Source organism: Harmonia axyridis, chromosome 3 (assembly GCF_914767665.1).
Source record: "Harmonia axyridis chromosome 3, icHarAxyr1.1, whole genome shotgun sequence".
Classification (NCBI taxonomy): Eukaryota; Metazoa; Arthropoda; class Insecta; order Coleoptera; family Coccinellidae; genus Harmonia; species Harmonia axyridis.
The window spans coordinates 37,787,254-37,812,859 of NC_059503.1; the positions used below are offsets into that span (position 1 = coordinate 37,787,254).

Sequence of the window (25,606 nt, forward strand, 5' to 3'; positions counted from 1 at the left end):
GAATTTGATCCCTGTTCGCATATTTAATGAATATCGAGCCAGACAAGCCAGAACCCTAATAACACAAGATGTACATAGGACAACCGTTTCATGTCCAATATGTGTCCAAGGTGTCCATGGATATATTCTGGACATCCATAGGATGTCCACATGGAAACGTCCAATGGACGTCCAGGCAAAGTAGTCCATATGGTGTCCATTTCGTATCCTCTCCTAAAATATCCATAAAAATATTGTCCATTTAATGGACATTTAATGTCCTCTCATGTCAGTATTGAATGTTATACATTACATGTCCATTTTGGGACGTCCAATGGATTTCAATTTGATGTAATACATTTGATGTACATTTCATGTCCTAAATAAAAATGCCAAATGTCTGATATAAAAGAATAACATCAGCAACCACCTGAATGAAATGATCTTATTTCAAATGAGAAAATTCCAGAAAAGTGGACACTCAAACATTTATTCGCATTCGAAAAACCAATCAAAACGGTCTCAGTTCTCAGGCATGAAAAATAAAATAGTTCTCGGTTTTCGCATGCACGGCCACCCGCTACCTCAGCGAATTGACGGTTGGTATAGCATTGAGATGTTGGTAGCCTGCACCCAGAAAGTGAGGTTATTTTGCAAAGCGCCATAGCGCCATTTTGCTAATTTAGTGCATGGTTGTTTTGTTGTGTTTGTTTAATATAATATTAAGATAGTGCTGAGGCCACTAAACCATAGAGGTTATACCACTATGTGACTTTTGATATGTATTCTCTGTGGTTAGTTAAGTAGCAACTAATAGATGTTAGCGGGAACAACGGTTCCATGATTAAGAAATAAAACTTTTAATTATCAAAGTAATCGGAGTTTTAATTCAACAAGTTGCAAAGTAAAACAGTGTTCACTAATCGTTCTGTGATTGTGTTTCAATTATCGTAAGTAAAATTTTTATTATTTCATAGAATAATTTGTTGACAGATTGATATAATTATTGCTCAGGAAACATTTTTCCACGATTAATGATGAGCAATAACATAAAGAGAAAGAAATCATTCCTTAATAAATACTACAAAAGAGCCAAGGTTGAAGAAAATTTATCATATCATGATATTGGTACTTCATCAGTGGATTCTGATATTTATCCTTCAGTATCATCACCGATTGAATCACCTATGACGAAATCTCCTTTTTTGAACATTTCAACCACAATAGATTCAAATGCACAGGAAGAACCTAACTGTTCTCATCCAACTCCAGAATAAGTTGCTGCAGAAGTTGAGGATGTCCTCAACTTGCTATATGATAACCTCCCATCCATGAGTTCTGATGAAAACTTGCAACATCAAGTGAATTCAGAAGCACATAATGAATTACTAGTTACTATTCCTCAACAGTTGGCAATGTGGGCATTGAAACATAATATATCTCATTCTGCAGTTACTGATTTGCTTCATTTCTTGAAACCCGTAGTTCCTGATCTTCCATTGAGTTCTCGAATACTCTTACAAACTCCAAAACATATAAATCTGGAGTCTGTAGAGCCTGGAGAGTATTTCCATTTTGGATTCGAAAAATGCCTTGAAAAATTGTTAAAATTGACACCTAATACTAATTCTTTATTGAATCCAAAAAGCCTTGAAGTTTGTTTCAATATTGATGGTTTACCATTGTCAAAAAGTTCAGGAAGCCAGTTATATCCTATCTTATGTAATCATTTTGAAAACAAAAATATTGTAGGGGTTATTGGCATATATCATGGAAATGAAAAACCAAAGGATGCAAATTGTTTTTTGAGGTCATTTGTGGATGATGTTGTGAGTTTGATGCACACAGGCTTTAAGTATAATGGTTCTTTATATAGCATCAAAATAAAAGCTTTTATATGTGACGTTCCCGCTAAATCCTTCATTAAATATTGCAGAGGTCATAGTGGATATATGTCTTGCTCTAAATGTGATGCTACAGGTGTTTTCATTCAAAATAGAATCTGCTTTCCAGAAACTAAAAACTTGGCATTAAGGACTGATGAAAATTTTCGAATGCAATCACAGGAAAGTCTCCACACTGGAAAATCTATTGTGGAATTGCTTCCAGGCATTGACATGATCAGAGACTTTCCTTTAGACTACATGCATTTGGTATGCCTTGGTGTTTTGAAGAAAATGATAGTGAACCTTTGGCTCAATGGTAAACCATCAGAAAAAATATCTTCCAAACAAATGAAAGATATTTCAGATGTTTTACTGAATCAGATACCTGAAATTCCTTCTGAATTCAATCGTAAACCTAGGTCTTTGATTGAATCAAAAAGATGGAAGGCAGTGGAGTTCCGATTATTTCTTTTTTATACTGGTCCTATTGCACTAAAGAACAGTATAAGTTGTGACAAATATAAACGTTTCCTGATTCTACATGTTGCCATGTCTCTTTTATCCAGGTGCGAATGTGCTGAAGACATAGATTATGCAAGATCTTTGTTACAATATTTTGTGGAAACATTTATAACTCTGTATAGCTCTCACAATGTATCCCATAATGTTCACAATTTATTGCATGTTTGTGAGGATGTTGAATATTATGGTAGCATAAACAACTACAGTGCATTTCCATTTGAGAATTACATGCAGTATTTCAAGAAATTTGTTAGAAAAGGAGATAAACCACTTCAACAGATTGTTAAAAGAATAAATGAACATGATAGTATTCTAATTAACAGTGTTCACGCCTATATACGACCCTGTTTCTCGCCTAACTCCGACCCTGTATACTCAACCCCTGACCCCGAACTTCAAGTACCACCAAGACGCTGAAGACGGAACGAGGAGGCAGTATGCAGCTAACAATCTAGGGGTTAACATCTTAACTTCACCCTAATTTTAATACATTTCAACGCCGTATGCTCTTAAGCAAAATAAACGCAGTTTTAAGTTTTACAATTGAATTTAAAACCACACAATCCCCAACATGGTCCTTCGAGCCGGATTTGAATCCAGTGAATCCATAAAAGCGATACACATGGTCCTTCGAGCCGGATTTGAATCCAGTGAATCCAGAAAAGTGATACACATGGTCCATTCGAGACACATTTGAATCCAGTGAATTCAGAAAAGCGATACACATTTGAATCCAGTGAATCCAGAAAAGCGATACACATTGGAATCCAGTGAATCCAGAAAAGCGAGCCACATTCGAATCCAGTGAATCCAGAAAAGCGATACACATTTGAATCCAGTGAATCCAGAAAAGCGAGCCACATTTGAATTCAGGGAATTCAGAAAAGCGACACACATTCAAGATTTCAAGCATCCAGACGTCCAGTGAAACTCGATCCCACGCATTCCAATCCAAGGGCGCAGTGGATCCCCGCAATCGTCGAAGCGATTCAACTCTAGATCCAGGCACACACACAAGCTGGGCAACTGGAACTACTTCGTGAGGGGTAAATAAATTCCTTCTTTCCCTCTTATATTGTTGTTGATTTTAAGCGATATTGACTTCAACGTCCCATAAGTATCCCACTACTCTTTTCAATATTTCTAATAATCGTTCACATTCCATAATGAATTTAGAAACTCTTAAAAGAAATCGCGGTGCTATAAAACCAAAACTTACGATATTCACGAATTTCTTGAACGAAATTAAGTCAAAAACGGAATTACTTAGCACTGATTACATACAAATTTCAGAAAGGCTTTTGAAATTTGATAACGTTCTTGAGGAATTTGAAGAAGTTCAGAATCTAATTGAGAATTCATCGGCCGATGAGGAAGTCAATTTTTCAGGAAGAGAATCTTTCACAAACAAGTATTACATGCAAAAGGCGTTCGCTAAGTCAATTCTAGATAGAAAAGAATCCCTCTTCGTAATTTCAGATGTCTCGCAAATCTCGAATCCATAAACTCTCTGCTAAAGCACTGGAACATTATGCTGAACATCTTTCGGATATTTCTGAATGTTCCGACTTTTCCAATGGTAGCAGTGATTTTTGGGAACCATCTTCTGCTGACAGCGATGTTCAAGACAATGTTCAGGATTTTGAGAACGATACAGAAAATGCTGAAATTGAAGAAGAGAATTCGAGTAGTTCCAGTGAAAGTATCACTGGAACTTCAACCAACTTTATATGGTCAACGGTGCCACCCAATTTTGTCCCGAAAAAAAAAGATTCCTTTTCAGAGGGAATGTGAAATTCCAAACCATTTCAATAAGGATATGGAACCCCTTGATTTTTTTTATAAGCTTTTTCCTAGATCGCTCCTCATGTACATTGCTCAGTGTACCAATGAACGACTTGAGATATTGAGAAAAGTACGAAAAGATCACTCAATAGTAGATACTGACATAGGTGAAATAAAAATTGTGCTGGGTTCAAGTCTGATCATGTCGTACAACCGTTTACCAGCACTATCACATTACTGGTCAAGGCATGCATCTATGGGAAATGATATAATCAAGAAATCTATTTCCCGTGATAGATTCAAGCTTATATCATCTAAACTATACTTCACATCACCACAAAAGCCGCCAGAAGCACCAAGGACCTACTACATTGACAATGTGGTTGATTGTTTGAAAAAAACATTCCGAAACTCCCGCCAAGATAGCACTTTTCAGAGTATCGATGAGTCGATGACTAAATTCAAAGGTCGATCCTCCCTCAAACAATACATGCCTCTGAAACCAACTAAACGTGGCATAAAGATGTGGCTCCGATGTGATTCGGATTCTGGATATGTGTATGATTTCAATATCTATACAGGACGTCAAGTAGAAAACGAAGTAGGAACATTAGGAGAAAGAGTAGTCAACACACTTGCCTCAACCATCAGAGAACCGGACGTTGCACTTTGCTTTGACCGCTTTTTCACTTCGGTGACCTTATTGAGAACAATAAAGTATGCTGCAGTTGGAACATGTCTAGCCACTAGGAAAAATATTCCTAAATTGACAGCAAAACTCGAGCGATCCCAATCACAATTCAAATGTACGGACAACGGGTTACTGTTTGCAAAATGGCGCGATACAAAAGATGTTTTGATGCTCAGTAATTGTCATACCAATACTGTTACAACTGTGAGCAAGAAAAATAAACAGGGAAGGAAGACTGAAGTGGAATGTCCCGAGATGATAGCGTTTTATCGAGAAAAAATGGGTGGAGTTGATCGAGCAGACCAGATGGCGAGTCTCTATGAGTTTGATAGGAAATCCACTAAATGGTGGATCAAGTCGTTTCACAGACTTCTGATGATGTCTGCTGTAAATGCCTGGATAATATTCAAGTCTGTCAAACAAACACCACGTTGCAGTTTTCTTGAGTTCCTGGTACCTTTGGCAGAATCACTGATTGAGGATGGGTTGAAAACAGCCTCCGTAGTAAGAGGTCCGCAAACTGGTCGCAAATCCAAAAAACGGAAAAATAATGAGCATATTTCACATCGTCTTCCAATCGAAGGTGCAACCAGAAGACGCTGTACATCTTGTAGTCAACGAAACTTGCAGAAAAGGACAACAACTTTGTGCCAGGAATGTCAGATTCCTCTCTGCAAAAATTGTTTTGCTGTTTATCACATGTGATATTTTTGTGAATAAAAAATAAATAAAGTTTGTTAGACAAAAATGCTGCTTCATCTATGTACCACAGTTTGAGTCGACTGGTAAATATATGTACCACATATCAAGGCAGATGGTACATAACAGCACTGTCACGTTGTAGACGGCTGGTACAAACATGTACCGCTGAGTTCACAGTGTTTGCAGAAGTTTTGCGCTAAACTTCTTGATGGAAATACTTCATATCCTACTTTCCAATAAAAAACATACTAAGACTTACTCAAATTCAGAGAAAAAAAATTAGTCTCGAAAGGGTTAAAGCAATGAAATTATGTATGAATTGTCTACGTCCAGGTCACTTCAGTGAACAATGCAGATCTTCGAATTGCAAAAAATGCAATGGCAGACACCATACACAAATTCATTTTGATGTAGCAAACGTAAAAACGCCCAATGCCAATACCAATAATTCGTCGTCTTCAAATTCAAACAAGGCGCTATCATATGCGTTGTCAGCGAATAAGTCAAACTCATGCGTACTCCTCTCCACAGCAATTGCTCATATTTTGGATAATGAATCAAATCGGCAAAATTTCCGAATTCTATTAGATTCCGGTTCGGAATCAAGCTTCATCAGAGCAGACGTCTGCAAGCGTCTAAATCTAAGGACTACTCCGGTAAATGTTGAAGTTTGCGGTCTCAATCGTGCGGTTACCTACATAAAATCTAAATGCTCTGTCGATATTCACTCTCGTAATAATTCATTCTCCACGAAAATTCACTGCTACATTCTTCCTGAAATCACAGGAAACATTCCAGCCTCAAAAATACTCGATTGTTCTCATTTGGACATTCCGGACGACATCAATCTTGCAGATCCCAATTTTCCCGAACCAAACACAATTGACATGCTAATAGGTGCAGATTACTTCTATTCAATGTTAAACGTCGGTCAAATCTCGTTAGGTCCAAACCAACCAATATTACAAAAAACTAGTCTCGGTTGGTTAATTTCGGGACCCATAAGCAAAACAAGGCCCAAGCGCATCGCATGCAATTTTGCACGAACCGCCGATGTTCAGAAAAAATCAGCGCGATTTTTGGAAATCGAAGAAATTCCATCCGATAAACCACTGTCAGAGGAGGGAAAGCTGTGCAAAGAGCACTTTGCTCAAAACACACAACTGACTACTTTCGAACGATTCCCTAATATTAACCGACTTGAAAGATGCATGGCTTACGTATTGAGATTCATAAACAACATTTCAAAAGGTCGTGAAAAACAAACAGGCACATTTTGCCCTAACTATTTGAAACTCATAAAATTAGCTCAACTCGAATCATTTTCCATCGAAATCAAGAATCTGGAAATGAAACAAAAAACAAATTCAAATATCACTATTTTAAGTCTTAATCCCTGTCTTGATGAACAAGGAATACTCAGAGTGGGAGGAAGAATTTCTCAATCCACGTACGCGTTTGACAAAAAACATCCAGTAATATTGAGCCACAAGCATCATTCCACGAAACTGTTGTTCGAAAATGAACATAGGAAACTATTGCACTCCGGTCCTCAACAATTGCTTTATGCAATTCGCGAAACTTTCTGGCCAACCTCTGGTCGCTCTTTGGCAAGAAAAACCGTACGCCACTGCATAAAGTGTTTTCGGAACAAACCAATGATAGTCCAGCCTATAATGGGCGATCTACCTCTAGAAAGAGTAGAACCGCAACCACCCTTCTATAACAGCGGCGTCGATTACGCAGGGCCATTCATGATAAAGAATAAAAAGGGTCGCGGATCAAAGTTGTCCAAGGCCTACGTTTGTCTATTTATCTGTTTCGTGACGAAGGCCATCCCTCTCGAATTGGTTTCGGACTTAAGCAAGGACGCCTTTGTATTAGCACTTCGCAGATTTGTATCACGAAGAGGAAAACCTCATCAAATACATTCCGATAATGGAAAAAATTTCGTATGCGCCAGTTCTGAAATCCAAAATTTCCTCAAGGTAAACGAATCGAATTTGACAGATGCCCTTTCTTCAGAAGGCATTCAATGGAAATTTATTCCACCTTACTCCCCTCATTTTGGCGGTCTTTGGGAAGCCGGTATAAAATCAATAAAACACCACATGAAAAGAGTTATGGGAAACGCTCATTAGACGTTTGAAGAACTATATTCATTACTAACGCAAATTGAAGCAACAGTTTACTCCCGTCCACTCACACCTCTTTCAACAATCCCTCAGACCTTTTACCTCTTACACCCGCACATTTTTTGACCGGGCGACCACTAACCTCCGCCCCAGATGTCGACTTGAGAGATGTCCCCATGAACAGATTGTCCTCTTATCAACGCCTGCAACAGTTGAACCAACATTTTTGGGAGAGATGGAGCAAGGAATTCATCTCTGAAACACAACAGCGGGTGAAATGAAAAAACTCCCAACAAACCCTGCAAACTGGAACCCTTGTAATGCTCAAAGAAGACCTCCCCTTGTCTGGAAGCTAGGAAGAATCGAATCCTTGCACCCTGGACTTTTCCAGGGTGCAAGGATTCGCATCTCCCGAGTAGCAACCATACGAACGTCAACGGGTCTGACGAAGAGAGCCTTCAGTAAGATTTGTCCACTTCCTGTTGATGTTGAAAGCCAGCCAGTGTGAGGTGTTTCAAGGCGGGGGCCATGTTCACGCCTAAATACGACCCTGTTTCTCGCCTAACTCCGACCCTGTATACTCAACCCCTGACTCCGAACTTCAAGTACCACCAAGACGCTGAAGACGGAACGAAGAGGCAGTATGCAGCTAACAATCTAGGGGTTAACATCTTAACTTTACCCTAATTTTAATACATTTCAACGCTGTATGCTTTTAATCAAAATAAACGCAGTTTTAAGTTTTACAATTGAATTTAAAACCACACAATCCCCAACAAACAGTGCTGAATTGAGTCACAATTTCCCTGAAGTAAGCCTTGAACCATTGTTTAAGGAGAAGATAGTTAGTTACTTCGGTTCAAATATCATTGGAGGAAATTGGGCAATATCGTTAGAGGGCGCCACTCCGGAAGAGGCCCAACATGATGGGTTGCCTATGTGCAATGTTGAAAATTCAGACGAGTATTAATTTTTGGGTATGGTGAACAACAGATGTCTCTAGTGCGTTTCTTGTTCAATCTTTATTCATCTTTCTGTCGTCGAGCAGGCATTGGAAGAAATTCTCTTGGCCGCAATACATTTTTATTACCCTTGCCGCATGCCGGCTAGCTGCATGAAAAAGGGTAGAGCCTCAGAGTAAGAAGTAAACTGTTTACTTCTTACTCTGAGGGTAGAGCTATTGTTCGAATCGTATTTTTGGTCATAATATTGTTTTAAAAGCTTCGTCGCCCTACCTTCAGACTGAAATAAAAAAAAAATTTGGCACGGGAAAAAAATTAGACATTCTATCTCTGTTGACAGGTAACAAAATATAACTTTCTCGAAATTACTTTTTTTCCCGGGAAAAAAGTGAGTGTAAAGATTATACATATATCCGGGAAAAAAGTATAGTCACTTTTTTGCCGGATAAATTTCGTGAAAAGTTTTAATAATATTGTTAATTTAACTAATAAAGAATGTTATGCGTTATTTAATGAGCACACACGAAACTATTGTATTTTGTCCACCCTGTACCACTTTTAATGATCTTTTGAAATTGAGAGTAGACGCTGGTGATAAATATAAATACAGAAATAGAAAGAAACGGAATACTGATGTCGCCTACGACAATCATGGACGCCTGGTCGTTTTTCAATAATTTTCATTTTGCCCCCCCTGAGAAAAATTTCTGCGGGCGCCCATGCCTCAGTTACGTCTAAAACCCCTAAGTGATACTAGATGGTCAAGTAGAATCGATGCTAAAGTTTCATTTTATTCAAATATGTGATAGCCTTTTAGAAATAACAGAAAATGATACTTTCAACATAAAAACTAGACATAAAGCAAGTTCTCTTTTATTAAATATTCATTCTTTTAAATTTATTTGAAGTATCATAATTTCTTATGACGTTTCATTCCATTAATATTGTAAGCAACATGATGCAAAGTGTAGCGATTGACATTAAAGTGTGCCAAAACCATTTGAAGAATTTAGTTGATCATTTCAAAAATTGTAGGGATGATAATGTTCTCGAGGAAAAACTTGCGGGAGCTGGAAAACTAGCGGCTGTTCTTGAGATAGCTCAAGATTTTGCTCCATTATATACTGTAAGACGAAAGTATAAACCAAAATTGTTCGATTATGAACAGACGGAAGATCCAAAAATCGCTTTTAAAATAAATTTCTTTTAGAAAATAATGGATCAAACACTTAGTTCCTTAAATAGTAGATAACGTTAACGTTTTTTGTTTTATTTGTGATATTCTTAAATTAAATGACAAATATCTATTGAAATGCTGTCATGCTCTTCAACAAAAGCTAACTGATGACATGAAAAAAAGAGACTGAAATGAAAGAAAATGATTTATTCAACGAGATAAGAGCCCTAGGATTGTTTTCATTATCTGAAGCGAAAATCCTCTTGAAATTCTACAATATATTTTTGAAAATAATCTAACTTCTTCTCTACCGAATCTTAGTATTGCCTCAAGAATCCTTCTCACTTTACCTGCGTCCTGTGTCTGTTGCTTCTGGTGAGAGATCATTCACTGAATTAAAAATTTTTAAAAACTATTTGAAGTCTACCATGTCTCAAGAAAGATTTTCTGGATTAGCAATCTTAGATATAGAGCAAGAGATACTCGATAAAATTGATTGATTGATAATATAGAAGAATTTGCAGCAGCCAAATCTAGAAAAACATCCATTCAATTTCTGGATTGATCCTAATTAAATGTTTATGCCTTTATGAATAATTTATAGAAGAATACAGCTTAAGTTTTGAAACACATTTGAAATGTATTATGTTACAAATAACACCATAAAGTTCTTAAGACAATGAAGGTTGCTGATAGATTTTCAACCATTCTATACTAAATTCTCAACAAAACTTAAAAAAAAAATTTCCGATTATACAGTAGTACTTTTCTCCACCTCCCCCTTCGAGGGACGCCAAAATATGTTCCGCACGCGGGCGTTGATGTCCCTTGCGGGGGCCCTGAGCAATATTATTCAATGCTTAACGCCGATCTGAGAGGGGAAACTTATATGGAATTTTATAATTTTATTTTTCATGAAAAATCTCTTTGCAAACCAAAATTCGATATAATTTGAATCAAATATTCAGCTGAAAAAGTCTTATATGTATATTCATAAATTAAACATTCACGTCCTATCACAAAACAAATGAGATTTTCACAAAAAAGAGAATAGTTTTTTTAAATCAAATTTTCTTTTTCTTTTGGCAGTATTCCAATATTTTAGTTACCTATTTGAGGTAGATAACCTTGACATGAAACTATTCACTGATAACAATTTTACATAATCAATTAATTAAATTTAAAATTCTCTTTTCGAAAAACTAAAAAATAGTCTTATACTTATTTTTCTCCAATCACAGTATTTCTTTTCAAACGCAAATCAGATCATACATTCCCTTCACGATTTTCATTTCAGATAATCCGGTCCAGAGATATCGTGATCACCGCAAAATTGGTTTTTTTTGCGGAGCTCTAGGAGATCGGCGATAGCAACATTCGCGAAGATTATTTTGACAAATAAAAAATATGTTAATATATTATAAGGTTATTATAATATGTACACCAATTTTCAAATTAATAAATTGAATAGTCTGCGCGAAAAAAATTCTTGAAAATCCGTGTTTTTGAAGCCTTCTAACTGTATGTAAGAATGAGCGAAATCCGATAACAAAAACAAACTCCGTTACGACCAAAGCAATAAAATCCCAAGCTCGAAACCTGGGTCATAAACATCGAAGTGTTTCTACTTTACTTGGCTCCGATTATTTACTCTTCACGTCAAGTTTTGTACCCAATGTAGAAACCTCTTTACCGACAAATGATTATAGAAATAGCCGCCTAGAGGGCGCATTAGGATGGACCCCAAAAATTCTGAGTTTGCCACATAATTCTAATAGGTACCGCCACATACGCACATCCAATGCCCTTTGCAGGGCGAGTAACCAACTATCTTCTCCTTAAACAATGCTTGAACATATGGATGGACCATTATTATTGAATATGAGAGTTGATAAACAATTTAAAAAAATCACTTTTGAAAATTTTATGCTCACTTCGTATCAACCCAATAATTGTTGTGCCATAGATGCAAATATTATTGTTTCAGAGAATATCGTAACTGTTGGTGAAAAATATTTTTGATTGGGCGAAAATTTATGAATATGGAAAATTTTTATGAAATACCATGTAATTCATCAGATTTAGGCACACATTTAGTGAGTCACCTTGGACCTCTCCAGTCTTGGCCATTAGATAAGACTCTTCGTAAACACATGAAATTGAATTATTGTGATAGATTTGTTGTACTGCCTTTACTCCATATATAATGAATCGAAAACGTTTATATTATCTGATTCATCATTGAAGATATATTGGAGTGGGTGAAAGTATTAATTCGTCACGACAACATGAGTAAAATACTATTTAAATGCAATATAATACAGTTAGATAATATAAATATTTTGATTTCTTCAAAGTTGTGAAAAGACACCTGATTGGAAAGTAAATGTCAAAACTTCATTTTCCTGACATAACACGTTCATCCACTGAAATTTTCAATTATTGAATTGGAATGTCAAATTAAACCTTATTTTTTCATCAAAATAAATTTTTCTATGATCGTGCAAAAAGTTTATATAGTGCAAAAATTGAAACAAGGGTAAAAAATAACTTTTGGCATTGTGAATAGTGCAAACAAAATAAATTTGACTCGATCATAGAAAAATGTTATGTGCAACATTTGTGATAAAAAGTATACTTGATTGTTGCACTTAACATGTTTATAGTTCTTGGTTTCATCTCGAGCTGTAAACTTCATGCCTCCTGCAACAAATATATTCTTCTTGCACAAGTTACACAAAAAACTATTATGATTTTCTCGAATTCTTCCATACAATGCAATGCAAAAATAAAAAATAAAAATATTCAAGAATAAAAAGTATAAAAGATAAAGAAAACAATTATTTGTGAACTTAGGTTAGGTTGTCAATTGTCATGGGAACATAGAAGAATATACTGAATATAGGTTAACTAGAACGAGTTCATGTAAGATGAAAGTGCTACATGTGCTTTCGGGAAATAAATTTTTAATTACTTCTTCGCATTATTAATGATCAAGGATAAGATAAAATAACAATCTCAACAGACTGAATTGAACTGTATGCCTATGATTTATGTAATGTATACTCTATGATCCTTTATGTATATGAAAAATTTTTGTGAAGTAATAAATTCTACGGAATTCATTACTTAACGTCAGGTCTGGACGAGTTGTAGTATATGTATGTATTTTGTGTTGCCTACTCATGCCCCTTGTGTTCTACAATTCTATGTTCTATATGACAATGTGATACTCTATGTTTTACGTGCGAAAAAATAAGAGAGGTTAGAAATCTTTATGCTGTGTGAAGTCGTAAGACGTGTGTGTGTATGATTCTATATGCTTTTATTGGAAAATAAATAACTTTATGAAAACTGTGAATTTTCGCTCCACCGCCCGAAAATCCTACAATATAAATAATCAGATTGACGGAAGGATACTGCTCTTGTTATAAGAAGCTATATTTTTCTGTGCTCATCAACATTTGAAACCATAGAAATATTGAGACACTTAGGTGAGAAAAGTTTTTGACCATTTTCCATTATTTATATTGATACAAACTATACGATGTTATATATTTTTGAAATCAGGAAAAATTAAGCTTTCAAAAATGTCACAGAAATATAGTGTTCTCATTTAAAAAACACATAAATTTGGGTCATTGCTTCGTAATTGAAAACTCTTTTGAAAAGACAAGCACGCCACTGGATTCTATGTAAAAAAGTGACTGTATAATGTTTTCATTTCAGAACTCTATCATCAATATCAACGGAGATATGAATGTTTTTCGATATCGCCATTTTTTCCAATTTTCGCTTATAACTCGAAAACAAAAGAAGGTGGCCAAAAATGAATACTACCCTTGATAGTTTCTCAGAAAAAGAGATCGAGAAGTGGGTATCAGATTTTGTCTATCACCTCTGGTTTAAAAGTTGTAGTGCTAAAACATCGAAATTTGCCCACCCTGTACAGTAAAGAAATCCATTGGATGTTCGTCAGGGACATCCTATGGAAGTCCAAAAAGGTGGAAAGTGAATGTCCCATGGATGTCCATATGCAGTCCAGTGTTTACATTGTGGTTGTCCATTGGATGTCCAGTTTGTCCAGAGGAGTCCGTCCAATGGATATCCAATGGACTAACTTGTGTTATTAGGGAACCTACAATTTCAACAAGATAAAAAATAACCTGAGAAGAAAATTTGACCAACTAACAAAGAAGCAGTTTTCACGGTTATCCACAAAACAATCATGGCTGGTTAACCTCTTCAGAAGACAGTGCTATCTTTGGGTCCCAAATTTGTGACCCCACCAAATAATAACCAAATCTCTATTAAGAAAATCCTATCAGATGTCGAAGATATCATAGAAGAAATAGATGAGAATACAAGAGATATCGTTAGAGCTCAAGCCACAAACATCATTACTAATTTCCACATAAGGAATAGAATGAAGCACAACTATTTGAATAATCTGTACAAGAAAACGAATGTCCTTTAGCAAACTCCCTTAAGAAGAACTTAAATAGTTCTACTCATCAAATATGTAGAATCGTGATAGATATAATTAACAGCTTCAATAAATATCAGAATACAGCCATGCTAGAAAAAGCATTCGAAAAAGTCTGAATCCACGGATAAAACTAAAACTCCCAGTTGTTATCATTCAACTCGTGAATTCATACCTAACGGATCGAAAATTTATTGTTAAAAACGGAAGAGCGAAATCTACCGTCAAAATAATTGAAGCAGGTGTGCCACAAGGTAGCATCCTTGGACCCAGGCTCTTCAACTTATACATACATGACATTCCGGGTTTTCCGAACTCTGAACTAGCTCAATTCGCGGATGATACCGCAATATACGCCCATTCTTTTCACTCAGCTGTAGCGAACAGGCTACTACAGTTTAATCTAGATTCTAGACCAGTGGTCGCCAACCTGTCGATCGCGAGCTACGGGTAGCTCACGGAGGCAATTCTGGTAGCTCTCACAACGATTTTAATTTTAAAAATACAAACTACAAAAATCAGAGAAGCTTCCGAAAATTCCACAAAAAAATCTAATTGTCATAGAAACATAGAACCGACCAGCCGGACCAGCGCGTTAGTGTTCGAGAACGATCTGTGGATTGCTTTGAACGGCGCGGCGACATTGCGCTTAGTTTAAAACTGAACGCATAACCAACGTCCATCAGTTGGGTAAGTTAAGTAGTTAGTAGAGAACATCGAGATAGGATAGAGAGGAGACGACACCACGTGACTTGAAGCCACAGAATAGAGAGGTATTACAGAAGCGACACTCTCCCTTTTTCATGGTACCCAACCGCCATATTGTCAGTAGTTATGTTTACATCTTTCCACGTGTTTCGGTGTTCGAGTTCATTGCCCGTTTGACACAAGTACGATATATATATATATATATATATATATATATATATATATATATATATATATATATATATATATATATATATATATATATATAAAATTATTATTTATTATTATTAATGTATTCTATAAAAGCGATTTTATTGTATTTCAGGAAATTCAAGTAAGATAATGAAAGTCGGAATCTTACCATTAATTCAAATTCTGAAATGAAATACAAATTTAGGCTGAAAAATATTTTGAAATAGAATTACTACTTCCATTCAATACGCAGTCATGTCCCAAATATCATACCAGTAATCATGCAAATGTAATTTCTAATGGAGCGCCATGTCATAGAATTGAGAAGTTTTAATATAAATATTTACTATTCTGTGGTCAAGTAGAACTACCAGCCTTCTGAGAGTTCTTCAAGGTCACCAAAATTGGTTACATCGAGAACAAAGGAAATGTCAAAGAGTGTCGCTTCTGTAATACCTCTCTATTCTGTGTTGAAGCGGAACCACTTCGCCATTTTGGATATAGCTCTGAGTCAACTTTTGACCAATAACATTTCAAAGTAGTGAACAGATCCGTATTCACAATTTTTGCATATCTTCACCATACTCTAAGTATATTATAAAATTTATATGGCAGGATAGGTTGTATCTTATTTGAACAATGAGTAAACTGTTCAAAAAGTGATGACCACGGTTTATATTTGTATTCCTTCGTGAAACAGAAATGAAATGTGTTTGGTCAGCTCAAAAACACCTAACGAATGAAAAATATAAAGCTGTTCCTATAAAAGACAAAATAAAATTGAGCAATGTGAGTTGAAAGTAGATGATGATAAGATGTATAATTTTTTCATCAGCCAATTACCTGAATCTGCAATTTCTAAACATAGGTAGGTTGCTCTATAATAAAGCCTAGATCATATTAGGTTTGGCTGGTAAAACTAAAACATTGTATTTTAGCATTAGAAGACGAAGTTTCAGTACCAAAATCCTGGAAAAAAAAGTTGGGCCTGATAATAATGATGTTCTAGCAATTTTGGACAATGCATGTCAGTCCGTTATCATGTTGGAAACTTCAATTGTACCAGTCACTAATGAAAATGAGTGTTGTAAGATATTGTATTCAGAACTGTTCAGTGAGGTTTCTGATACAATAATCAGCATTTGCCAACATTCTCAAGAGTGGCATGAACAGAGGAAATATAGAGTAACAGGTAAAATTTTATATAACTTAAATACCTTTGTTTAAAACTATATTTATTTGTAGGTTCACGAATATATGAGTTATATACATACTCCAAAACTGGGTGGGATAACAAAGCGTCAAGTACGAAGGTGATGCTAAAGAGGCTTTTATTGCGCAAACATCCTTACAAGTTGTGGATTTTGGTATGGTCGTTTCACACTCAAATCCATGGCTGGGTTATTCTCCAGATGGTGTCATTTTTGAGGACAACAGGCCTGTTGCTCTACTGGAGGTGAAATGTTTATATGAAGGTAATTTCCCTAAGAATTTTCATGAATTGGAATTAAAACCTGTTGTTTAGACATAATTTTTTTTATATTTCCACTTTCAAATAAGGTAGTGCATAATTTAATTTTTTGAAATAATGAAGAGATTAACATAAGTTATTCTCTAAAATTCATGTTGAATGCAATTATTTCATTGATTGCAATCTTCAGTATAGAAATTTTATTTTTCAGGTTCTACCAGGACCATAAATGAAGTGCTGCAAAACACGAAATTCATTGGAAAAACAGGAAATAAATATTTTTTAAAAGAAAAACATAAATATTATGGTCAAATTCAGTTGGGCATGGCATTATTGAATGTATCTACTTGTTATTTTATATTATATGCTTCTTTTGATAAGAGTGTAGAAATATTGAAAATAGATTTCAATTATGAATTTGCAAAAAAATTATTAATAGTGACAAAGAAAAATTTTTTTGAAAAAATGTTACATGTTATTTGCATGACTAATAAACTTTAGGTGAAAGGTTTTTTTACTTAGCCGAATTGATCATTTCACACTACCGTTTAATTATACAGTCCCAACAAAATATTACAATTGCTAATGTATTGAATATTTTCAGGAATACTACTGAAAGTCACATATCCATCTTTATTTATTTATTAAGAGATAACTCAATTTACATAAAATGTTTCTAAAAATAAACTTATACAACTAGGTAACTTAAAACTACTCATATTGATACCTATTTATCCAATTATATTATTGCTTGACTAATGAATCATCAAAAATAATGAGAATTCAATTGAAAATATTTCACTTATGAAATGTATTTATTTTGAAAATATATTTGGCATATTATACGACTTTTCTGAAATAATTAAAATGTGATAGAGAAGTATCATCAGTGTGCCCTGAAAAAAAAATATATAGAATTTCAGAGTACATGTCCAAATATTTCTAAGGAATTTTTCCAATACTGTATAAAGGTACCTTAGATTTGAAGACTTAGAAACAAAAAATTCAGTATGATTTTTTGATTGTTATAAATAATTTTTATGAAGAATCAATTAATGAACAACTAGACCATTTGCTGCATACTAATTGGAAAATGCGGTATCTCATTATTTTTAAGTAATCTAATTCTTTAAAAATCTATGTTCAGCAAATATTGAATTGGACAAATTGGTTACAGCACAAGCAATTGTAAATATATCTTCAACTTTCTTCACAAGAGACCACTGCAATTTACCTCCTAAAATTTTAAATATCTTGATTCTCTGATTGACTCTTTCAATATGTACTCGAGCAGCTGCTATTTTAGCATTTAACAATGCTTCCTCGGTACTCAACTGTTTTTTTTAACTTTTAAAAATGGTGGCCTGATCAACTCTATTTTAAACTGATGACATATATCATCTATTAAAAAGCCTTTGTCCACCATAATAGCATCCTGTGAACTTTCTAACTTTAAAATTAGGTCACTTTGTTGGAAAATAGTTTTATCAGATGCTCTTCCCCCGTATGGTTCACTAATAAAAGTAATTAAACCTCCAGGGGGAACACCCGTCATTAATTTAACTGTGGTATTAGATTTATAGAGTAAAATCTAATTCGGCAGCAAAGGCATTTTGGTTTCTGTATAAAAATTTCCGTACAGTCTAGGATAATTCTAGTATTTTGAAAAGATTCAAAACATTTTGGCATGTTTTTCTGTATTTCAGAAAAATCTGGAAATCTTATGACACATTTTAGAACTCTACTTAAAATGGGTAGCATTTCAGAAATGTATGTTTGCCACAATTCTTGTGAAATGCCAAATAAAACTGATAATGTCACATATGAAAGATCACATTTCAATTTTGTTAAAACTAAAACAATACGCTGCTTGATTGTTAAACGATGTTATCTTTGATCACTGTAAATAGAGTGTACTGCTTCTACTATTGTATCTAATAGTTTCATATTATTGAGACCAGTAAAACTGTTTAGAGCACTATCTCTTGTTATCAGGTCACACAAAGAAGATACTTTAGGAGTATTTACTTGCACTTCGAAATCCTTGAAAGTTTTAGGCCCATTATAATCAGGCTGACCCTGAAGAAGCAGTAATAGACCTTGTGCAGCTTCCATTTCATCTTGGGAAGTAGATTGTAGAGCAGGTTCGAGTTCTTCACAAGAGCATTCTTCAGCAACAAGTTTTTCTTTGTTAATATTTCTTTGTTTCAATCTTTCAGATCTACTACTAGAACATTCAGGTTCTTCCTTTGTGGTAGTAGATCCAACAGGAAGATTTCTGGAAGGCACAGCAGTCTTTTTCAAACATTTTTTCTGTGTAGAACTGGAATCTGTAAACGATTATTATTATTATTATATTATTATCTAAAATTCCACGTGCTGTGAGTGCTTACCTCGATAAAAATAATCATCATCGATAAAATGCAGGGAACATACTTTCATATTTCTTGTCACTGGTTTATCGATTTTTAGTTTCAGTTGCCAAGCTTTTTGTCGATCCATCAACACTTTACTCCCCAATTTCCCTTCCACCCAAACACGATATTTATTACCAGTTTGAGGGAAAGCATGGAACGTGATATTTGTACTTTTTTTTCCCAGGAAGAACACTGAGGAACTGAACAATAGCGATTCGAACGACTCATAACTATTAAAATAATTTAAGAAAAATTTAAATTTTTGTAGAATATCACACAAACACACAGCAGAATGCAAGAACCTCAGAGGAATGAAAAGGACTGACTACCTCTCAGGTAAGAACCATAGCAAACCATGTCAACATTTATAGTTACTCTGATTGTCACCAGGTAGCGTAGCGCTTATCTTGATTCGCCTATCCCATCGCGGTGTGCAGGCATTGGGTACTATCAGAAGAAATCGTATACCAAAGTGTCCCCTTCCTACAGAAAAAGGAATGAATAAAAAAAGTCGAGGTATAAGTAAAGAATATATAACTAAATTGGAAGGTGTACCAATTAGTTTAGTACCATGGAAGGATAATAAAACAGTATCTCTCGCGTCAACATTCTGCGGAACTCTTCCAAAAACGAAGGTAGAGAAATATGACAGGAAACGAAATGACAGAGTGGAAATCGAATACCCTAAAGTTGTAAAAGAATACAATGGGAGGAGTCGACCTTTTGGATAGCTTGATTGGTCGGTGTAATATAAAGCTAAAATCTAAAAAATGGTATTTTCGTCTACTTTACCACCTGTTGGACATGACCATCGTAAATGCCTGGCTTCTACGTAGAAGAGTGGAAGCACAAAAAGGAAATCAGAAAACAATATGTCTCGCTAATTTCAGAATGGAATTAGAAGAAACATTATTTAAATTGGGAGTCCATCGTGATTCTAAACGCCGTAGGTCAGATTTGGAGAAACAACTGCTACAAAAACAGCGATCTCAACAGTGTTCTATTCCTCCTAAAGGTGGATTCATATGCAAGCTTTCCGCATTATCGCTTATCGCATATAGATATAGATCTGATTGGCTGTTAAAATAGAAAGTGCTTTTCAAGGTTAACAATCCGAAAGTCAATACACTTTCAACTTTTATTGAGGAAAAGCGCTGTTTTTGATGAATTTTATATTTCGTGACAACCTTTTGCTGTTTTACGGTTCTGACTAATCAATAATCACAAGCATAACCTAAAATAAAATGGAAAGTAATAAAATTCATTTACGAAACTCTTCCATAGAAATCAATGGAAATCGTATCGATTTTCTGGTTACCGATGATCAGCTCACATGTCTATCTAATGGTAGGTGCTATTTACCTATTCAGATTCATTAGAAAGTATTCCAATTGGAAATTCTCGATTGGTTCTGCATCCTAGCTCTGTCAGATTGACACCGCCAATAAATAATAACTGCTCACCATCAATTACAGGTAAGAGTTTCAAAAAGTAAACTTATCAATGAAAGTTCTAGCAAGAGAGATCTCTGTTTTGAAATCTGATGCTGATTTAAAAGAAAATTGGTTCCTTATTTAGTTTTTTGTTTCAGATAATACTAAGCTGTGGGTGCTATAAGCACTAAACAGCTTATTGCTTTATATAAAAAATGACAAAGAATTTTCAACTGGTATTAAAAAATTTGTTTGGGATAAAATTTCAAATCAACTGTCTAAAATGTTTTGGCTACCACTTTACCTCACAACAAAGCAATACAAAATGGAAGGGTCTTAAAAATACCTATAAAACGATAAAGAGACACAACGAGCAATCAGGTAATACCCATAAACACTGGAAATATTATGACGCAATAAATGAAATATTGCTCAGAAAACCAGAAGTGCAGTTGCCACCTTGTCCAGTGCTAATGGGCTTGTTATGAAACCTATATGTAGAGAAGAAAATTTAAGTAGTATGTTTCTTTTCCTTTATTTGATTTGTAATTTATAGTATAGATACTTTTTACTGTCCAACCGATACTTCTATATAATTACCCGTAATTTTGATATTTTCAGATGATTCAATAAATGAGGACAAGGATTGTATTCATGCTCCTCAGATATATTCGTCCTCATTTATGAGGAAACGTAAGTATATGGATAATGCTATTGAACGACGACATAAGGACAAAATGGCAAGGCAGGATTGGTTCTGTTTGTACGGTTAACCAATGCAATCGAAAAAAGCAGCGGGCAAAATGGAAGTGCTGGGATTCAATGTTTTTTTAAGATTATGTTTAGTTTTTTATTTGTTGTTTGCCAAAAGTAGATTCCACCCCAGCTGTGATGGAATTTGGAAAATTAACTAATAAGTTATTTCATTCCGTACTTTTGAAGCAGTGAATGATAATTCTCGGAAGGCAAGTGTTTCAACTCAAGATTTTTCGTCCAGTGATTTGATGTTAAAAATAATTTAAGAGCTATAAGTAGGAAATCGATAAATCGCTTTTGAAATTCAAAATATCTGTTATGGAAACAGAAATGGATGAAAACTTGAGATAAGATAAAATCTTGATCATTAGTAAAATAGCTGAAAAATATGGTTCATAACGCTCAAAAAAGACCTCAAAATAATTACTTGGAATGCCAATGGCATTAAAAATAAAATTAATGAACTTGAAATTTTCACAAACGAAAACAAAATAGATATGATATGTATCCAAGAGTCAAAACTCGGCACAAAAACGCCCCCTACACTACCAAATTACTATTATTTTAACAAACCAAAGCCTAGGGCTAGTGGAGGTCTCTTAATTTACTACTTAATTTACTTGCACATATTCTTTAGAAAGTCAGGCTATTAAAATCGATAATATAACAATAGTTAATATCTACAACGGTTATCAAAGTCCATTATGTTTGAACGAAATGACCGCTCTAATGGCTCTGGGTCATAAAACCCTCATTTTGGGGGACTGCAATAGTCGAAATACCCATTGGAATCGCCGAACAAACAATAGAAATGGAAACTTTCTTCAAAAATTTCTGAGTAACTCAAATTATATTCTGAACTAGCCACAAAATTCCTTTACGTATTTTCCTCCGAGAAATGCAAACGCCTGAAAATCAGACCTAATGATTTCGAAAAACTTAGCAATTAAAGAACCATTTGCATTAAATGAATTAGATTCTGATCATTTACCTGTACTGTCGGCCATTCCAAATTGTAACTGTGAAACGGCGATGGAAATGCCTTTATCAGAGCAAGTAAAATTAAATTATTTTCTATACTTTTCTTTTTCTTATTTTCACCATTTTATATTCATTATTTACTGTATCCATATTGAATTTTTTAATTTTTGTTAGTTTTTAATTATATCGGCCGGGCGGAGGCTCCGCAGAAGAAGATAGTCCTGCAAAGCGGGCCTGTTCGGCGGAGGCGGGCCCATCCACCGGGCCAGTTCGGGCCTCTCCGGAGGCGGGTCCGTCCACCGGACCAGCTTCGGCAAATGAAAACGAGTCCAGGGAGGAGGAGGAACCAGCCGCTGGTGGCTTAAATTCTTGGAGTGAGCTCGAAGAAACACATCAGCGGCTGGATAGCCTAAATAATTATTATAGATACGACTATCTATATGAGGAGGAATACTAGCCTCGAAGAAACACATCAGCGGCTGGATAGCCTAAATAATTATAGATACGACTATCTATATGAGGAGGAATACTAGCCTCCTCTTCCCTCCCATACCGCTCCGCCCCTCCGCCGGCGCTGATCTGATACTGCAGGTCCCTTCAGGCAGTCGACGAAACTTGGGGTTGACTTGTATATATTTGTACATATTTGTATATACAGTGAAAGCCGTTTATTACGACACCGGTTATAACAAAAATCCGTATATAACGACGAAATTGTCGACAGTTGGTTGAAATTCTAAGTAATTTATCATTAAACCGTTCGGTTGTAACGACTTTGGCTATAACGACGAAGTCGCTCATAGCGACAAACATTTTCGTCGAAATTTTCTTATCTTGTTCTATTTCTTCCGTTTATAACGACGCGTCGTTACGCCGCGACGTACCACTTAATAATTCGCCGCTGCAGGCACTGTCAACGTGATCTTCGGTAAATACCCGAGCGATGCAGGGGAATCCCAGTTTTATGTTACGTTGTGAAAACATAAGCAGGTCTTAATTGGTTGACTTCAGTTTATTCGTCGAGTGAGTGAGTACACTAAAATGGCTTCAACGTCTAAATTAAAAAGAAAATCCTTTTCAATTGAAGAGAAGGGAGCTATAGTAGCTCGAATAGAAAATGGAGAGAGTAACAACCAGTTGGCTTTGGAATTTGGCGTTGCACATTCAACAATTTCAACGATGTGGAAAAATAAAGAAAAAATTAAAGAAGCATTTGATCAGTACACTTTGAAAGCAAAAATGCTCCGCCGGACACCTCATGAAAACTTGGACAAGTGCCTGTTGGAGTGGTTTAAAAATCAATGCGCCAAAAATGTTTCCATAACTGGCCCGATTTTAAGGCAAACAGCGAACGAGTTTGGTATCCTTTTAAAAAAAGAGAACTTCCACTGTTCGGAGGGATGGATTAATAGTCCGAGTTCGCCATAATATTATATTTGGAAAAATATCAGGAGAAGAGGCAAGCGTGTGTAAAGCTGTTCCAGAATCATGGTTGAAGAATGTTTTTCAACAAATCAGAAACGGATATTCGGACGATAATATCTTCAATGCAGACGAGACTGGGCTTTTTTATAAAATGATAAAACAATGAGGTTCAAAGGAGAAAAATGCTCTGGAGGAAAAATGAGTAAGGACAGAATTACTGTTATGGTTGCGGCAAACATGAGTGGAAGTGAAAAGCGAAAATTGACAATGACAATAAACTGGAAAAATCCTCAAGAAAAATTTTGTTAGTTGTGGATAACTGTCCTGCGCATCCAAAGGTTGAATCAATTAAGTTGTGTTTCTTGCCTCCAAATTTCACTGCAGTTTTACAACCGATGGATCCAGGTGTAATCAATTCACTGAAAACTCACTACCGTAAAATGCAACTGTTGGAAACTATAAAAAATATAGAACTGGAAGAAGACTTTTAGACGCAGTTTTAATGGCGTCGGCTGCGTGGGAAAAGGTAACACCTAAAACCATTCAAGGATGTTTTCGTCATGCAGGCTTTATATCAACAAATGAAATGGCAGATCAAAATTATTCTGATGAAGAAGATAATATTCCCTTGGCCCAACTTAGGCAACGTTGTATTAATACAGTATTATCAGATTATGAACTTATAGATGTTGACATAGAATTAGAAACCTGCGAAGACTTAAATGAAGCGGATATTGTCAAGAATATTGAGAACGATGGCGATCCAGTAGATGAAAACGACGATGAAGATGATAATTTTTTGTGTTCAGTGCCATCATGTGCCGAGGCCCTACAAGCTGTATCAATTTTGAAAAAATTCGTTACTTATGAAGGACTAAATGACCAGAAATTATTAAACAGTACTTCTATGATTGACCAAAGACTAGAACGTGTCTTCCATGAAAATTATAGATTTGAAAATATATATATTATCAAAAAACCCAATTACCATGAAAATGGTGTAGGGTGCAATATTACATCATAAAAGAATATTTCAATAATTTAACAAATAAAAAAAAATTCTCAATTCTTCATTGTTGGATTTCTCCCCCAATTATTAAACAGTACTTCTATGATTGACCAAAGACTAGAACGTGTCTTCCATGAAAATTATAGATTTGAAAAACAAAGCAAAATTACTAATTTTTTTAAGCCTATTACTGTTGAATTGAATATGTATAAGTTCAATAACATGCATTCACACTATGTATTATGATGATATTATCCATATACTCATATGTACATATTTGTTATCGTTTTGTGTGTAGTTAACTATCTCAAAATAAAATACACAGATAAATCCTACTTTTGCGTTCTTTATACAAATTTTTGGATATAACGACCATCGGATATAACGATCTAATATTCACGGTCCCCTCAAAGTCGTTATAACCGTATTATACTGTATTTGTATATTTCTGCTTAAAAAAAAAAAACAAAAAAAAAACTAGAAAAAAAAACACAAAAAAAATGTAAATTGTAAAATTGGTAATTTAACTAGTGATGATTTGATAATTATATTTGTACTAGGAAAGTTGTTATGAGCTATTTTTGTGTCTACTGCCACATATCCTAAGGATATTTTATTATTTGAATTAAAATTTACTTAGAAGATTGATTACTTCTTTATTAAATTCTGTGTTAGAAAAGTTTTAGAATTTTGGATAGAAAAGATATCTATTTCGAATATCTATTTTTTGGTCATTTTGTTTGATGTTTGGTGATCTGTTTGGATATTGAAATTATCAGGTTTTTTTTTTCTGCAGATAATATTTTCTCTAATTCTTATTATTATCTATAGAATCAAAGATGATATCAAGAAGTCTATAGGTTAGTTCAGAATGAATTACCTTATCATA

General features: G+C 34.9%; 1 long non-coding RNA gene across 1 annotated transcript; it reads left to right on the top strand.

Moving 5' to 3' along the window:
• The first annotated feature begins 16,137 nt into the window (after nucleotides 1–16,137).
• Nucleotides 16,138–16,955, top strand: LOC123674506. The gene is made up of 3 exons (XR_006746667.1): nucleotides 16,138–16,417; nucleotides 16,471–16,700; nucleotides 16,908–16,955. It is a non-coding gene; the product is annotated as an uncharacterized LOC123674506 (long non-coding RNA).
• Nucleotides 16,956–25,606: the final 8,651 nt, after the last annotated feature.